Source organism: Hirundo rustica, chromosome 3 (assembly GCF_015227805.2).
Source record: "Hirundo rustica isolate bHirRus1 chromosome 3, bHirRus1.pri.v3, whole genome shotgun sequence".
Taxonomy (NCBI): domain Eukaryota; kingdom Metazoa; phylum Chordata; class Aves; order Passeriformes; family Hirundinidae; genus Hirundo; species Hirundo rustica.
Window position 1 is genome coordinate 98,426,952 of NC_053452.1, and position 14,590 is coordinate 98,441,541.

At 41.7% G+C, this 14,590-nt stretch overlaps 1 protein-coding gene across 19 annotated transcripts in view; it reads right to left on the reverse strand.

The window, feature by feature from the left end:
* The window catches only part of MYT1L (myelin transcription factor 1 like), a 316,913-nt gene extending 302,597 nt beyond the window's left edge, over window positions 1-14,316 (reverse strand). For 14 of the 19 annotated variants that reach the window (XM_058419777.1, XM_058419776.1, XM_058419774.1 and 11 more), the window contains exon 1: window positions 6,957-7,352. The gene's annotated coding sequence lies outside the window, so the exon portion shown is untranslated. Of the gene's footprint in view, window positions 1-6,956; window positions 7,353-7,553; window positions 7,574-8,101; window positions 8,229-11,783; window positions 11,882-11,990; window positions 12,010-14,223 lie in introns of those variants that run through there. The other 5 variants (XM_040058845.2, XM_040058847.2, XM_058419772.1 and 2 more) reach the window with 5 other exon arrangements.
* Window positions 14,317-14,590: the final 274 nt, after the last annotated feature.

Here is a 14,590-nt window from a genome sequence, read left to right on the forward strand (position 1 = left end):
TGGAATGATACCTGCTCTGCAAAGCTGTCTATGAAACACAGTGACTGCTGCAGTGAAATGACTGGGTGTTTTATCCCATACTGCTTTGCAGTGCCTGCATTTGCTAAATCAGGATGCTCAGTCTTCAAGGTAAACTATTTAAGTGTGCCTTTTCTCCAGCATGTTGTGTCACAAAGGCCAAAGAGACCTATGGAAAATATCTACCCTTCTCTTTCTTTTCTTTCTTCTAAACATCATCTGCTTCTTCTCAGGCAAGGTCACTGATAAGCAACAATAAGACAAAAACAGCACTGTTAGATTGGACAGGTCATAGATAAAAATCTCCATCCTTTTCCCACTTTTTTTTTGTCTCACAAAATATGAAATGGATCAGCCCCGTAGTGAGCAGTTCAGGAAGTCTGTCAGTGATGGTTACTTTAAATTTACCACCTTTTGAAGACCTTGCATACAGAGTGTGGACTACTACAGATACCAATTGCAGAAACACGGCAGTAAGTGACTGAACAGTGATCTGTTCAGAAAGGGCAGAGACCCCTGAGAATGTTCTTCAGAGCATCTGGAGTTCACCCAGACATGTTACCAGCCTTTCCACTATGAGCACTTCTCCAGAGCTGATAAAGGTGAGTCAGTAGCACACTGTAAAAGGAGAAGTAAAGGAGGCCTTCCTCACCCTCAACATTTAAAGAACACTTGCTGAAAAATGCTGACAATGTCATGAAGATAAAAGCAGATGTTCATGCAAAGATCAACCTGAAAATCCATGAATGGAAATGGATAGTTGCTACTGTTTAATTCAGTGAGCACTTCTCTGAATCAACATCAAAATGGCCCTGTTTCCCTGAATAAAAAAGAAAGATGTTTTGAATTTGCTTTACTCTCAGAAAGCAAGGGACCGCATGTATGAAGGTTCTACTACATGTATACATTTTATTCACAGAAAACATGGTTTTAGCAAACAATTACAAGACTATTTTAAAATTACAAGACTATTTTAACAGTCTTGTTTCTCATCTCTTTTAATGGCATACTGAGGTGTCAGTTTTACTGCCACTGTTTTTGCCCCTACATGCAAAGAACTGATACTTAGTCGCAGAAATTCTACGTGCTCACATATATTTATCTAAATTTAGCACACATTTATAAATTACCGTGTGGTGTATTTTATCTTTTGGGATTTTGTACTTAAAATTGACAGTGCATATACGAGTGCTAAAATAAAGTGGCTATTTGAAAGGCATTTTCTTTGTTTCCTGTCTCCTTGTAATCAGACACTACTCTAAGAGAGTTATGAAAGAACTGAAGAGAAAGAACAAGTTCTTAGAGCTGGGGAAAAAAATAAACAAAACAAACCAGAAGAAGTAGCATATAAAAAACTTACCTGAGCTTTTTTGCTTTTCCAGCTGGTCTTTGAGTTCATGAAGTACTCCTGACTTCCATCAATGTACATCTCCTGACTCCTCTGTGTAATCCTTCTTAACAACCTTGCTGTCCATATCCACTTCACAAGTTCTTTTCCTTCTCTTTTTTGCGGTCCTGTGTCCTATGGTCATGGAATTCTAACTTTTCTTAGCATCCAAACTCTGTATGTTGGCTAGCAGAACCTCAATGTTTCCACCAGCAGTTTCCTTTTAATTGGATGTTGGATTCTTTTTCCCTTATGTGACATTGTTACTCATTCCTCTCATCAAAACCTCTCCATCATACATGTGCAATGTCCAAAAACCACCTTAGTTCTTGTGAGAATGTTGCAGCCTGGCCTGCGCCCACTATCCCTGAGGACTGAAGTATGCTATTTTCCTGGAATATGGAGGTCCAGTAACTCCACACAGAGTAAAGCCCTTAAGCTCAAGTAGATCCAAACACGTAGAGTATTTTAAAAGGTTGAGAAAAACATGCATTCATCACTGGAAGTGATGAGATGTGGAGTTTGATGAAAACTGGAGATTGAGATTGGATGCAGGTTGATCACAGCCAAAGGATCAGCAGATTGTGAAATTCTTGAAGAACAGTAAATCTATTTCTCTTAGTAAATACGTAACATATCAATTGTGCAGGCATCTTACCACTGCTGGAACAGACATCTTTTTCTACATGTGAGGGCATTTTAACTTGACCTGTGTAAACTCTGAGTGTTTCCTAGCAAGACCCGGAATGGACTTTGTGCTTGCACGTGCTGAAAAAACACAAGCATTACTTTTTAGTGTCAACTCGCAGCCCAAGAAATCTGTTTTGCTGGATTTTTAATTCAAACTGTGCAGCATAACCAAGACACTGCAGAAATATAATTGTGAATTCATAACAATCTGTGTTAGACATACCAAGAGTATTATAAAGATACAAAGAAAGTAAAAAGACCTGTAGTCAACCTTACCATTTTCTATGACATAACAGTATTATTTCTTCCCAGATATGCACATACGACCCAAAAAAATCCTGAGTATTTATGCATAGGACATGATAGCCACAATGTATGCAAAGTTGTTATAAACACAGTTTCATATTTAAACATGGTCTTTTCCTCTTCCGACAACAGAGGAATTGCTAGTATCTCTGAAAATGTTACTGAAACAAATCACTAGTGCTGAAAACTAACACATTGGATTCAACAATCCTGGTGTAGGAGATGTGAAATAAAAGGATGAGCCACAGATTTACAGTATCTCAAGAGGCCTGGGAAACCCCTTTCAAAAGTATTCCTTATGTGAGAGAATGCCCTGCTGCAGCACTGAAGGAATGCCAGAACATCTACTCCCTACAGTTTATCCTCAAAACAAACCCTGAAGATCTTAGGAGATCTTCTCTTTCTGCATTTTGACTATTTTATTTGAACTGAGGAACTGTTCAGAAAGTGACAAAGATGGACTAGGTTAAACGCTGTAACATGGTACTTATTCACACTACATTAGGCAGAGGAACACTAAAATTAGGCATAAAATTTTATTCCCTTGGTAATATCCTCCAGTACTGGCTAGAGATGGGAGGAAAAAAGGGGATTTCCCTTAGAAAAATAAAGCAAGCTGTTGATGTGAAATATAAATATTACAGTATTACATCTGCAATAGTATTACTATTTCTGCTGGAGGAGATGGGACAGGAGGGAGATGACATCTCCAGAAAGCCTGGAAAAAATTAGCCATTCAGTGAGCAGTCTAAAATCTTTTTTGAATGGTAACTATACTCACCATTACATTCTGCCTGTAAACAAACTTATTAATAACAAAATCTCGAGAGAGTGAGGTTTTCTTTTGATTTTACTGGAGCCACATGAGAAATATGTTTGGCCTGTCATTCTATAAAATGGTATTACAAGTCTGTTCCAAAGCTCACTGCTCTCTTTTCTTCGGGATCAGAAGCAGGATCATGCAAAGTAGGAACAAAATAGCAGCCTTTTTAAAACTCCTCATAAAAATATGTTTTCTTATATTGCTGCTTTGCCCTAATTCTCTTCACTATTGCACCAAGCAAGAGACAACACGTGCCACACTTGCCAGATTCAGACTGAACCAGCTGAAAATATACCTAGTGAACCTATATTTGTTGTATACCGTGCCCTTTTTAATCAACTTCCTGATAAAAAATGCCATGAAGACGTAAGGTATAAGAAACGCAGACCCTTAATACTTCACAAAATAACAGACCCCAGTGCTGGTTTGGTTGGGAATCTGTGACCTTACAGATGTTTATGCATCTGCCTGATGCAGAACTGTAATCAATTTGGTTATGCTAGACCTTCAAGAAACATAAAATGTATCCTGAAGGAAACTGGTTTCTGAAACCAACTGCCCAGATGCATTAGGCAGGTGGGAGTTCAGCAAAGCAAAGGGTCTACTGGCAGACACAACATTGATTTCTTATTGTTTACAACCTACCAGACAGTTCTATACTGACCTGATTTGATGGTTCTCTCTGGGGCACCCTGCAGCCCTGGTAATTTCCACAACCACGCTGGCCAGCTTCCTTACTTGGCGACTGTGTTCCACATCTGCAGCTTCAGTGTAAACACGTTGAACTAGTATATACACGCTGAAAATCTGATCTGAGATCAGATTTTAAATCCGATCTAATAATAATGTTTACTGTTTTCATGACTAGAAGTATGATCCCTTCTAAAGGATCAAAAATCCTATTGTGATTTTTGTCTGTCTCCATATTCAACTCCCCCTCCCCACCCAAGATGTTTCCCCTTCATTTCAGTTTCATTACATTTTGCTGCTTTTTCCTCTATGGCTAAAACAGGCAGAGTGATTCTAATCAAAGCAAAATACTGTGAAGGATTCTAAAGAGATAATCTTTGTCAACAAGCTACAAAAGCTTTGATTTGCTCTCCTTGTGACTTTTTAATCTAGGATATGTGGAGAAGATGATGCTATTTGGTCTGCACCCATTTTTACTCCATAGAAATCTGGCTGCACTTCTGTTTAAAACACCATCGATAATCTTATTAGCATTTCTCATCACTTCTATTATGAGAAAGAAAAGGTCAGTAAGTAATCCACAGACATAAAGTTTTCTAGTACTATACTATGAGGAACTTCACATCTTCCCTGAAAGTTAATCAACATGATGCAAACATTTATCAAGTTCAGACAAAATTATATTAAACTGAGTATCTCCATGAGGATATTCAATGCTGTATACCTATTTAATACCAAAGTACTTTTTCGCCACTGACTCTCTCAACAAAACAATGACTGTTCTCAAAGTTGATCAAAAAATTCGAACACAGACAACTTTGTTTTATAAATGTGCTTGTGCAGTGCACTTAGAAAGAAATACCCGTGCTTATTTCCCATGGAAATGCTAATGGATGGGAATTATATTTTCATTCTTTTAGAGTCTTATAAAAGCCTGACCAGCACAGAACAGTTTTCAAAACAGTTCTTTTTCTGCCATTCATATAACAAAGTTTCTGTATCTTGCTAATAGTCTGCCGCATATGTGTAGCATGTATGTGTATATAATCAAAATATTCCTTTGCATATTTTACTAATACTCCTCAACACAAAAATTAAACAAAATAGAACAGGAAAAACAGAAACCCTCAAAAATAGTCCTTAACAAATCTGAAGAAATCATATATCTCTGATTATACTGAAGTAGCTCCTCTTCTTTCCTTAATTGTCTTTGTCTCCAAACACACAGTTGCTCAATTTTATAATATGTGACATCCAAGACTGTATAGTAAAACAACAAAGTCATACTATGAACCAAGAACTACTACAATAAAACTGATGCCCTTTTTGAAAATGTGGGCATATAACTGGGTATTTTAATCTAAAACAAAGAAATCACTCCAAATGTTTAGCATTTAACTACTGCCCTTGTTTGTGAAAAAGGGGGGGGGGGGGGGGGGGGGGGGGGGGGGGGGGGGAGAAAAGAGAAAGGAGGAGGAAGAACATTCACTCTCCAGAAAGTTCAATCTGTAAAATACATACAAAATTGAATCTACTATTAAGATCAGATTAAAATATACCTAATTCTACATTTACTCATTGTAATAATTTACTCTTCTCTTTGTTTCACTTGATAAATCAATGTAGTTTTTAGAAAAATGTAGTTAGAAAGATCCTGGGTTTTTCACATACAGTCTTGCATCACACTGTGTTTCTAATGTTCAAAGTGTTATGTTGCCATCTTAAATTGCTTTTAAATATGTCATATTGCAAACAAGTATAAATATCTAGTCATCAGATGACACTAGAGCAACCAAGTTTAACCTTATCATTCCAAACTTGATCAACCCTTAATAAATCACCTGCTAACTGCCCAGCAAGGGTTAACAGTTTGTTCCAATATTTGGGGGGCTTTTTCCTTTGCAGAGTGACATGAGAGACTTTTGTTTCTTTGGCAATTTTTAAAAATAAACTATCACATGGAACTGAAATGGGAGTTAAAAGAAAAAAAAAAAAAAAAAAAGGGAGAGAAAGGTAAAAACTAAACACCATTTCGAACTGTAGCTGTTGTTCCCTCCAACAGTATAATTAAAGGTAACAAAACCCCCACACCACTCCAATTAAAGCAAATAATCTATTAAACTGTTCTACAACAGTCACAAGAACTATGTAAAGACAATTACCACATAATAATTCTCACTTAACCCCAACCTTAAACGCAATTTCAAAATTAGGTCAGTTAAAATGAAAATCACCATTTTTAATGGGATTAGGAATCATTAGAATTGAATACAAATATTTCTAAATGACTACATGAAAAAAGCAAACGTAACTAAAGGCTCAAGTACCCCATATTTTATACACAGCATCAGAATTATATAAGAAATGCCTATCAATGGATGCTCTGTTCGAGAAGTGGGATTCCAGTCTGACTCAGTATTATCTGACAAAAAAAAAATCTAATTCACAGATAGCTTGCTTAGTTTTTTCTTTTGTTTTCTTCCCTCAAAAAAGAAGCCTTTATAAGGACACATATGCAGCAGAGATATATAGAGCTGAGAGAATCACTAGCAATTTGTCAATCTGCAACTTGGGCTTTAGCATTACTAGTGAGTTTGTGTTAAATAAGCTTTTTTTTTTTTTTTTTTCCTTTCAACCAAGAAAATGCATACCACACCAATCAAAACTAATCACAGCAGGGCTTTCATTGAAACAGTAGCTGCTAATTTTACAGGTCTGCCCACATTGTTCTAGAAAAAAGGAAGCAGAAATCTGACATTTCCAGCAGTCGTTATTAAAGCAACAATCACTGAGAGGTCGATCCTGTTCTCACTGGAAGCAATGTCAAACTCCCCGTCGACTTCAAGGGAGAGCAGGATCGGGCCCCGAGAGAGCAGGATCAGCCTCCTCCAGCTCTGCACAGGAGTATGTGTTGTGGAGCTGGGGTGGGAGAAGTACAAGCTATTCCTTTGTTAACTGCCTGAAGAGTTGAACTTTCCATCACTTTGTCAACAACAGCAAAGTGCCCTGCAAACAACAACGGTGATAAAAGGCCATATTTACCTTGAGGGAACAGGAAAGGGAAAGCCGCAGAATTGCAAAACAAAGTAGTCCAAAGGAATTATCTATGCAAGCAGTCCAAACGCGCACCTTCAAGTAGGCCACAGTCTGTCAAGCAGTCGTCTCGGCACCAGCCACCCTGCCTTCCATCTTACGAGATTCACCCAGAAAACTGACAAACCTGCTCCACGACAACAAAACTCTCCTAATGCTTTTGAACGCCCACCATTTGTTCTCCATTCATCCAATCAACTTTCCACTGCACATCTTCTCCTGCGACTGAGGCTCAGAGGCAGAATCCCTTCTCATCTGTATGCTAATTATTTTGCCACATGGACAAAAGTAATAATGCTTTCAGACAGGAAACCAACGGGCCTGAAGTCGAAGGCAGAAATTAGTAAGTTTCCACCACTGAAGGCTGAGAAGGTGGGCATGCGTGCAGCTCTGTGGCTGATGGATCAGCTGTAACCTCCATTTAAGAGCAGCAGAGAGGCGACGGTGTGGAGGAAGCCTAGGCAGCGTAGCATGCATCAAGCCCTAGTTCCCCTAGAGACCACATTACTGCAGCAGAACAGCATCCGTAGCAGATTGCTGACTTACCCCGCCTGAGCCCGCATCCTTTAAGCAGCGCGGCGCGCATCCATCCCGCCGGCCCCGCGGCGCGGTGCAGTGCCCGGCGCGGCCGCGCAGGCCCGGCCCCCGCGGCGCGGCGGGAGGCGGGCAGGGCTGGGGCCGCGCACCCGGCCGGGCTCCCCGGCGGCGGGGGGCGCCGCGCCGGCGCTGTGTTCCACCCAATGGAGGGGAACGCCGAAACGCCGCAGCCGCCCGGGAGGGGAGACCGCTAAAAATACTCCCCCGCCGCTGTGCTGGCGTAAAATGGTGTCTCCGATAGAGAACTCTCCCCCCCCTCCGACCCCGCAACAAGCTCCCCATCCCCCAAATAAAAGAAGTTCCAACAATTAGGTTTCTAAATGTATATTTTAAAGAAAATAATGATCGAAACCATCGTTTTTCTGCTAGGGTGCCTCAGCAGGGTTTCCAGAGTTTATTCTGCTGAAGCTTTGCTTATATTACCAGTTCACACCATCTTCTCCCCTTCGAAACAAAAGAAATTAACTATTTAGAGAAGAAAATATAAGCAGCCTTACGCCATTAGCAACTTGCGCGGCTCAACTTTATGTGATGAAGACCCCAAACAGAAACCAGGATTCGTACGCAAAAAGGGCCAGCTTTGCACGTACAAACCCTTAACAGCGTTTGCCCGGCAATTTGACGTGGATTCTGTGGCTCTCGCTGCCTGCGCTTAGCCAGGGACCGCTTTTACTACACGTGTCACAAAGACAATGACTGCGAAGAAGCACCTCACCGCCTTCCACGGCTGTGCAGAGGCTTTTCTCCGGCACTCGCCCGCCCATGGGCAGCGTCCCTAAAGGGCTCGCCCGCGGGCTGCCGGATGTCCCTGCGACGGGAGCGGCTTGACAGCGGGGAGTCGCTTCGTTTAAACCCGTCCCCGAAATGTCATTTCGGTAGCAGCGTGACAGGCTGTGATCTTTACGCGGAGGCGGCGGCTCCCCCCCTGCCTTGGCACGACTCCGCACGCCCCCGCGGCCTCAGCCCTGTCGTGTCGCGGTCCCTGCCCCGGGCACGGCCGCGCCTCCTGCCGGGTCCCGCCCGCCCTGCGCGTCCATCCCCGCAGGCAGGCCGTTCCGCACGGGAAGGACCCTGGCTAGCGCACGCATACAGCCTACACGCCCTCCCTACACACACGCGCGCCTGCCGGTCTCGTTGCCCTCCTCGTTGCCATTGTGCTGCTGCAGCCCCCTCCTCCCCGCACCCCTCCCTCCCTTCTTCCCTCCCTCCCTCCCTGCCGCGGCTCGCCCTGCTGCGCGGTGCTTGGTGCGGGCAACCCCGCGGCTGGCAGGGCACCGCGGGCAACCCCTGCTGGCCGCGACAGAAGCGGGGGAGACTGACCCAAAAGTCACGAGGAACACCCTCCTCAAGCCCTGGGAGGTAATCCCTCCCGAGCCCGCTCTGCCTGACGTGTGAACACCAGACATGTCGCTTACTGTAGAGGTTGCCATTCCCTCCCCACCCAGCCTTGCCGGGCACCACACTGTGGTCTTAAGGGAAGGAGTCTCCGCGTACCAGCCCTTCGCATCCCGAGCCGTCAGAGCAGCTCCACGGCCGCGCTCCGATGGCAGGAGAGGGGCTTGGGGGGGTGGGGGTAAGTTTTTACAGGGATTCAAAGGAAAGCCAGCCTGCTGGGACAGGGACTAACAATAGCAGAGTCCTCACGACATCCACGCTTTTGGTGGAAAACGCAGTCTTTCCCTCAGAAAGCAAAGAAAAAAAGAAAAAAACCAAGGGACTTACGTGTCTCTTCCCTCGCCCCTCCCCCCCCCCCCCCCCCCCAATCTCCACCTCGCTCGCGGTTTTGGGTTTTTGTTTGGGTTATTTTTTTGTTTTGTTTTGTTTTTGTGTTTTTTTGGTTTTTTTTCCCCTTAATTTTTCTCTGTCATCTCTGATTACATCTCCCTGCACTCGCAGGGCTCCCCCGAGACCGAGGCGCGGAGCCCCCGGGAGCGGCCGGGCCGCAGGTGCGGATGGGGAGCGCGGAGGGCACCGCGCAGGGCGGGGGCGGGAGGCGGGAGCCGGTCTGCGGGGAGAAAAGCCTCCTCGTAGCGGGGAGGGAGGGCTACCATGTTTGTGTCGTCGCAAGGGCACGTCAGTTTGGGTTTTTTCCACACAAATCAGCGTAGCCTAAGAAGCACACATGCAAACGTGGCGATGAAAAGGCCCCCCTGTAAGCGTATAGGGTATCTACACCCCTACAGATGAATCTCAGCATTTTCTAACGTCAGGTTTACATGCAGAACCTTTGGATAATGGTATTTACATTTGAAAAATCAAGGCTTGTCTTCTCCCTCTACTAGAGATAGTTTCCTTATGTTAGATCCTAAATAGCTTTAATGGGAAAGTGAAGGCAACTCTGTGGTACATCTATCACGACAGGTGCTGTCAAACTTTTGGAAGGTGATTTATCTGGGGAAAAAGCCCTCATCATCTTGTCCCGCCTTTCTGGTGACACAAAGAAAAGACCCAGTGCTTCTCCCACTGAAGACAAAACCAGTGTTTTCTCTAATCAGGACAAAATGTATATAAATATTACACTGGTGAGTGTTAAAGGGTGGTGGAAGAAGTCACTGCATAAATTAGAAGCATTTACAAAAAAAAAAAAAAAAAAAAAAAAAAAAAAAAAAAAAAAACCAACAGTCTGGGAAAAATTTGGGAGACTGGTTATTCACTGGCCTAATTATCCTCCATAAAATACTAGTGTATGGGTTTAATGCTGTGGGTTGGATCCTCCCTCCCTCAGCCTGTGTCTCGTCAGTGTGCATTATCCATGGGGAAAAGGAGATGCAGGTCATGTTTAAGCAGCATTAATGAGAGCACGGTATTTTTCCTGCAGATTAACTTGGCCAGGTTAGCAAACTACAGGTAAAGTTTGCTTGAAAATCTTCCATTTCTTTTACTTTCTGGCTAGTTGCAGTTTCTAGTGAGTTTTGAAACATTAGACAAACACAGAAAGAAGAATTCAAGCATCAAACAAACCCATTACTGTCAATAAGGGAGTACAATTTCAGCTTGACAGGAGTATTACAAGAATATACCCGCTAACGAGCAGCCTTAATTGGCTTGCATATTGTGACTGTCACTGTTAAAACCTGTTCCTATGCAATGCTATTTTATGCATCCTTTAAACGTGTAGTTCTCTAAAGCAGTTTAGGAGACAATACTTGACTCACTGGGCTTTTGATTTTGAGTGAAAAAGAAATGAGAAGAAAAGGAAATTTTTAAAAAATAGGAAACCCTATTAAGAATATAGCATCAGTGACTGAAAAACTATGTGAAAGTCACAGTAGAAAACAGGAACAGACTTTTTTGGGTTAAGTGCACTTTCTCAGTTTTGAACATAAATTGTTATTTATGCATAGACTGCAATGGCTGCAGATGTTTCACTGATATTTACTACACTCAAATCCTTTAAATTGCAGTGTGTTCTTTAACAGATCTGACCTTTATTTCACCAGGATAAATTCTCTTAAAAGTATTTTGAATTTAGTGGTTTGCAGGAGTTCTCTGTTTGTCCTGGCAAATCCTTCACACACTACAGTTTAATGTGTGGCTTCAGTTTTTCCAGTACAGGGTCACACTCATAAAGAATACAAATGAAAGAGAATATGGGGGGGGGGGGGGGAAGTTACTGCACATGTGCAATTGGCTGTTATTAAATGATAACACTGTATCTTCTATATAATAAAAGTAAAAATAACAAATAGGGCAGAACCCCAGTGCTGCATAAAGTGACTGACTTTAAAGGCTTTAAAGGCGTTATTCCTAATCTGATTTAAAACTGTCTAATCTGCAAACTTGAATATAAAACAGTGTTGCAACTGAAGACTGCAAAAGTCATTTATGTGTATAATGAGACCTTAAAAAGATCTTCCAGATCAATTTTAAATCAGTAAAATGCTTCCTATTGTCAAACTCTGGAAAATGGCATTTGCAGAGCAGTTGCAGAAAAGACCCTAGGCACAGTAGTGTTGGTGAGGGCAAACATAAATTTTGAGGTGACAAGCTGGAGTATGCTGGGGGATTTTGCACAAAAACAAACACACACACACACACACACACACACAAAAAAAAAAAAAAAAAAAAAAAAAAGAGAGAGATAGATACAAAAGCATTTAGCTTAACAAAGCACTTTTTACTAAGACGAAAATGTCTGGCTAAGTATGACAGTATGACAACACCTGTAATGTCCCTCACCTTCTGAAAGTTAAATTGCACTGCTGCAAAGAAGTGCTGTTTAAACTCCAATGCCCCATGGATCGATCCCAGAAAACAGAATGCAGACGAAGACAGCTCTTGGAAGAGAGGAAGAATTTAAATGCATTTAAATTAAGAGACTGGCGCTTTACCACAGCCATCTTCCCGCCACCTAATTAGAAGGCATGAAGCCTCTCCTGCCTTTACCTCCGGGAGCAGTCGCTGGGCACGGGGCCGGCGAGTGCAGACAGCTCCCGATGCGGACAGCTCCCGGTGAAGCGGACAGCTCCCGGTGCTGAAGGAACCGCAACGACGCGCCGAGGGGGGCGGCGAGGGCTGGCGCTGAATAGCGCTGTCTGCAGAACAATGGCAGCCAACTCCAAATCCTGCTATAATCACATTAATGAGATTAATCAGTGAATTAGCAGCAGTCAAATGTCAGGGTGGCAGGAGGAATCCAACCAAGCTCGGTAATTAACTTTTGGGGGGCAGGGGAAGGGAATCAACTGTGTTACCGGTTAGGCTTTTCCCGAAGTTTAGCAGGTTTTATTCACCAGCCTTTAGAAGATGCTGACAATTCAAGTGGAGGGGGAGGTGGGGATAAGACAGAGACCTCAACCTTTGTGTGCTACAAGACAGCCTGCTAATGCACAGTATCCCATTACTTCCAGCTGAAGTCCATTGAGGAAACTAGCACCGTTTCAGACACCCTCCATTCCCTGCAGCTGCCAGAGCTGCACGGGGCTGAGCTGAGTGTGAAACTAGTACTGTGAGCTAACTTCCACCACAGATTGCAATAGCATGATAAATATGGCGGATGCAAAAAAAAAAAAAAAAAAAAAAAAAAAAAAATTAAATCTTACTCTTTTTTAAAAATTTACAGGGAATATACTCTCTCTGAAATGAGTGATAGGAAAAAAGAGTTCCCTTTAAACAACTATCAGCGATAGATTATCACAACAAATTAATGCTAGATCTTCCAGATTAATGCTAGATAGTTGCAGAGTGTCTTCTAAAATGAACAAAAATAAACCCATTTAAAAAAGAAAATTTAATCAAGTAATTTAGGGTAAGTTATTTTATGTAGACAAGTCAGAGATCTAGTCTCTAGCGGACCTCAATAAAAGTGAAACTTCTCGCCACCTGAAATCCAGCACCCATGACCATTTCTCCATGGCAAGTGTGAAATATAAAAAAACAAAAACAAAATTCCCCATAGATTACAAATAAAATCCCTAAGTATTTATTTGCCAGAAAGAGAGTACTGCATTTCTGCTTTTCTACCTTTAAAGGAATATCATCAACTAGGCAAAGCGTTTATCATGTAAAAAGCCTACTTTTATCCACACATTACTTCTTCAGAAAATAAAGGTTTAAAAAAACCTCCTCTGCCTAGATGAGGCTGTGCACGTTGTTCAGAACTCAGAAGAAAATGGCATGCTTCTGTTCCACTGAGTTTAATCTTTGTTAGTGACAATTAAAAGAAACAAACCTGTGTAATACCTCTTCCATAAGACACTGGGTAGTTACTTTTTTATTGATAGTTGTTTTCTTTTATACTGTTTGGCTATATTTTAGCACTAAATTAATAGGATTAACAGATCTGCACTAAATGTACGTGGACAACTTATCACAACTATTTTAAAATTGAAATATATACTGTGATGTTTTCAGAGAGTTAACTGAATTAACCACTCCTTATTTACAAAGCTTTTTCTCTTAAAAGAAAAATGTATTACAGATATGAAACATTTAAGATAGTGTTGTTTCAAAAATGCTACTCTTATACAAGTGTTCCCCTTAAAAGTACAAATCCAATGTTTTCAAAAGTAATTTTAGTTCAAAATACAGTATCTTATGGTCTTTTATTTAATTGCATTCGGCTATCATTGAGCATTCCAATCTCAAGTTTCTGTCTTGGGTTCTCCATAGCAAACAAGTACTGTCCACATGCAGCAAGTTTATATAAACAACAACATGCTTAATGCATGCAACATTATGCAGTCATATAGTAAACACATTCTTTAGGATTTTTTTATCAGCTGGTCTACAGCCCAATACAATTTCAGCTGCACAGCAGTATTGCCAGAGAACTTGAAAAGAGCAAACAATGGACATTTAAGTACAAGCTACAGAATGACTACAAAAATTCACAATAATCTTCCCAGTTAGCTGCAAGAATCAACCCCCACCCTGCACAAAACACAGCCCACACCTGCACTGTTAATCATTTACAAATTAAACATAAGCAAGACATTTCAGCATGGTTAAGAAACGCCCTAGCTTACTACAACTTTGAAAGGATGAGGAGTAAGAAGCATACCACAGAGACCCAGAAAAGGCTGCTTTTTTCTTCATTGAACACTGAAAAGATACCCTATGTTCCAGGGAATTAAAAAAAAAATAATATACATATATATATATATTAAAATACACCCACCAACACTGAGTAAAAAAACCAGGGGGGCTTCAAGAAGACTGCAGGGAAAAAGCTCTCACGCTCTTTAGTGTGCAGAAGCTTAGGGGGAAAAAATGTCGCCCTGGCAGGAATGACAAATGCAGTAGGATAGGCTAGCAGGCCTGAGGGATCTGTTTTACTTCCACATACATCCTCTAATGCACGCACTCCCACTCATCCTCTCGAGATGCCTTTTTTTTCCCCTCCACTTTTTTTTTTTTTTTTTCCACCAGCTCCAAATCCCCGGCATATGACCTTCTGTTAAATAGATAAAAAAAAATTTGCTTATCAGTCATGCAAATGAGGCTGAATTCATTTTCCACAACAGATGGCCTCATAGATAATGATG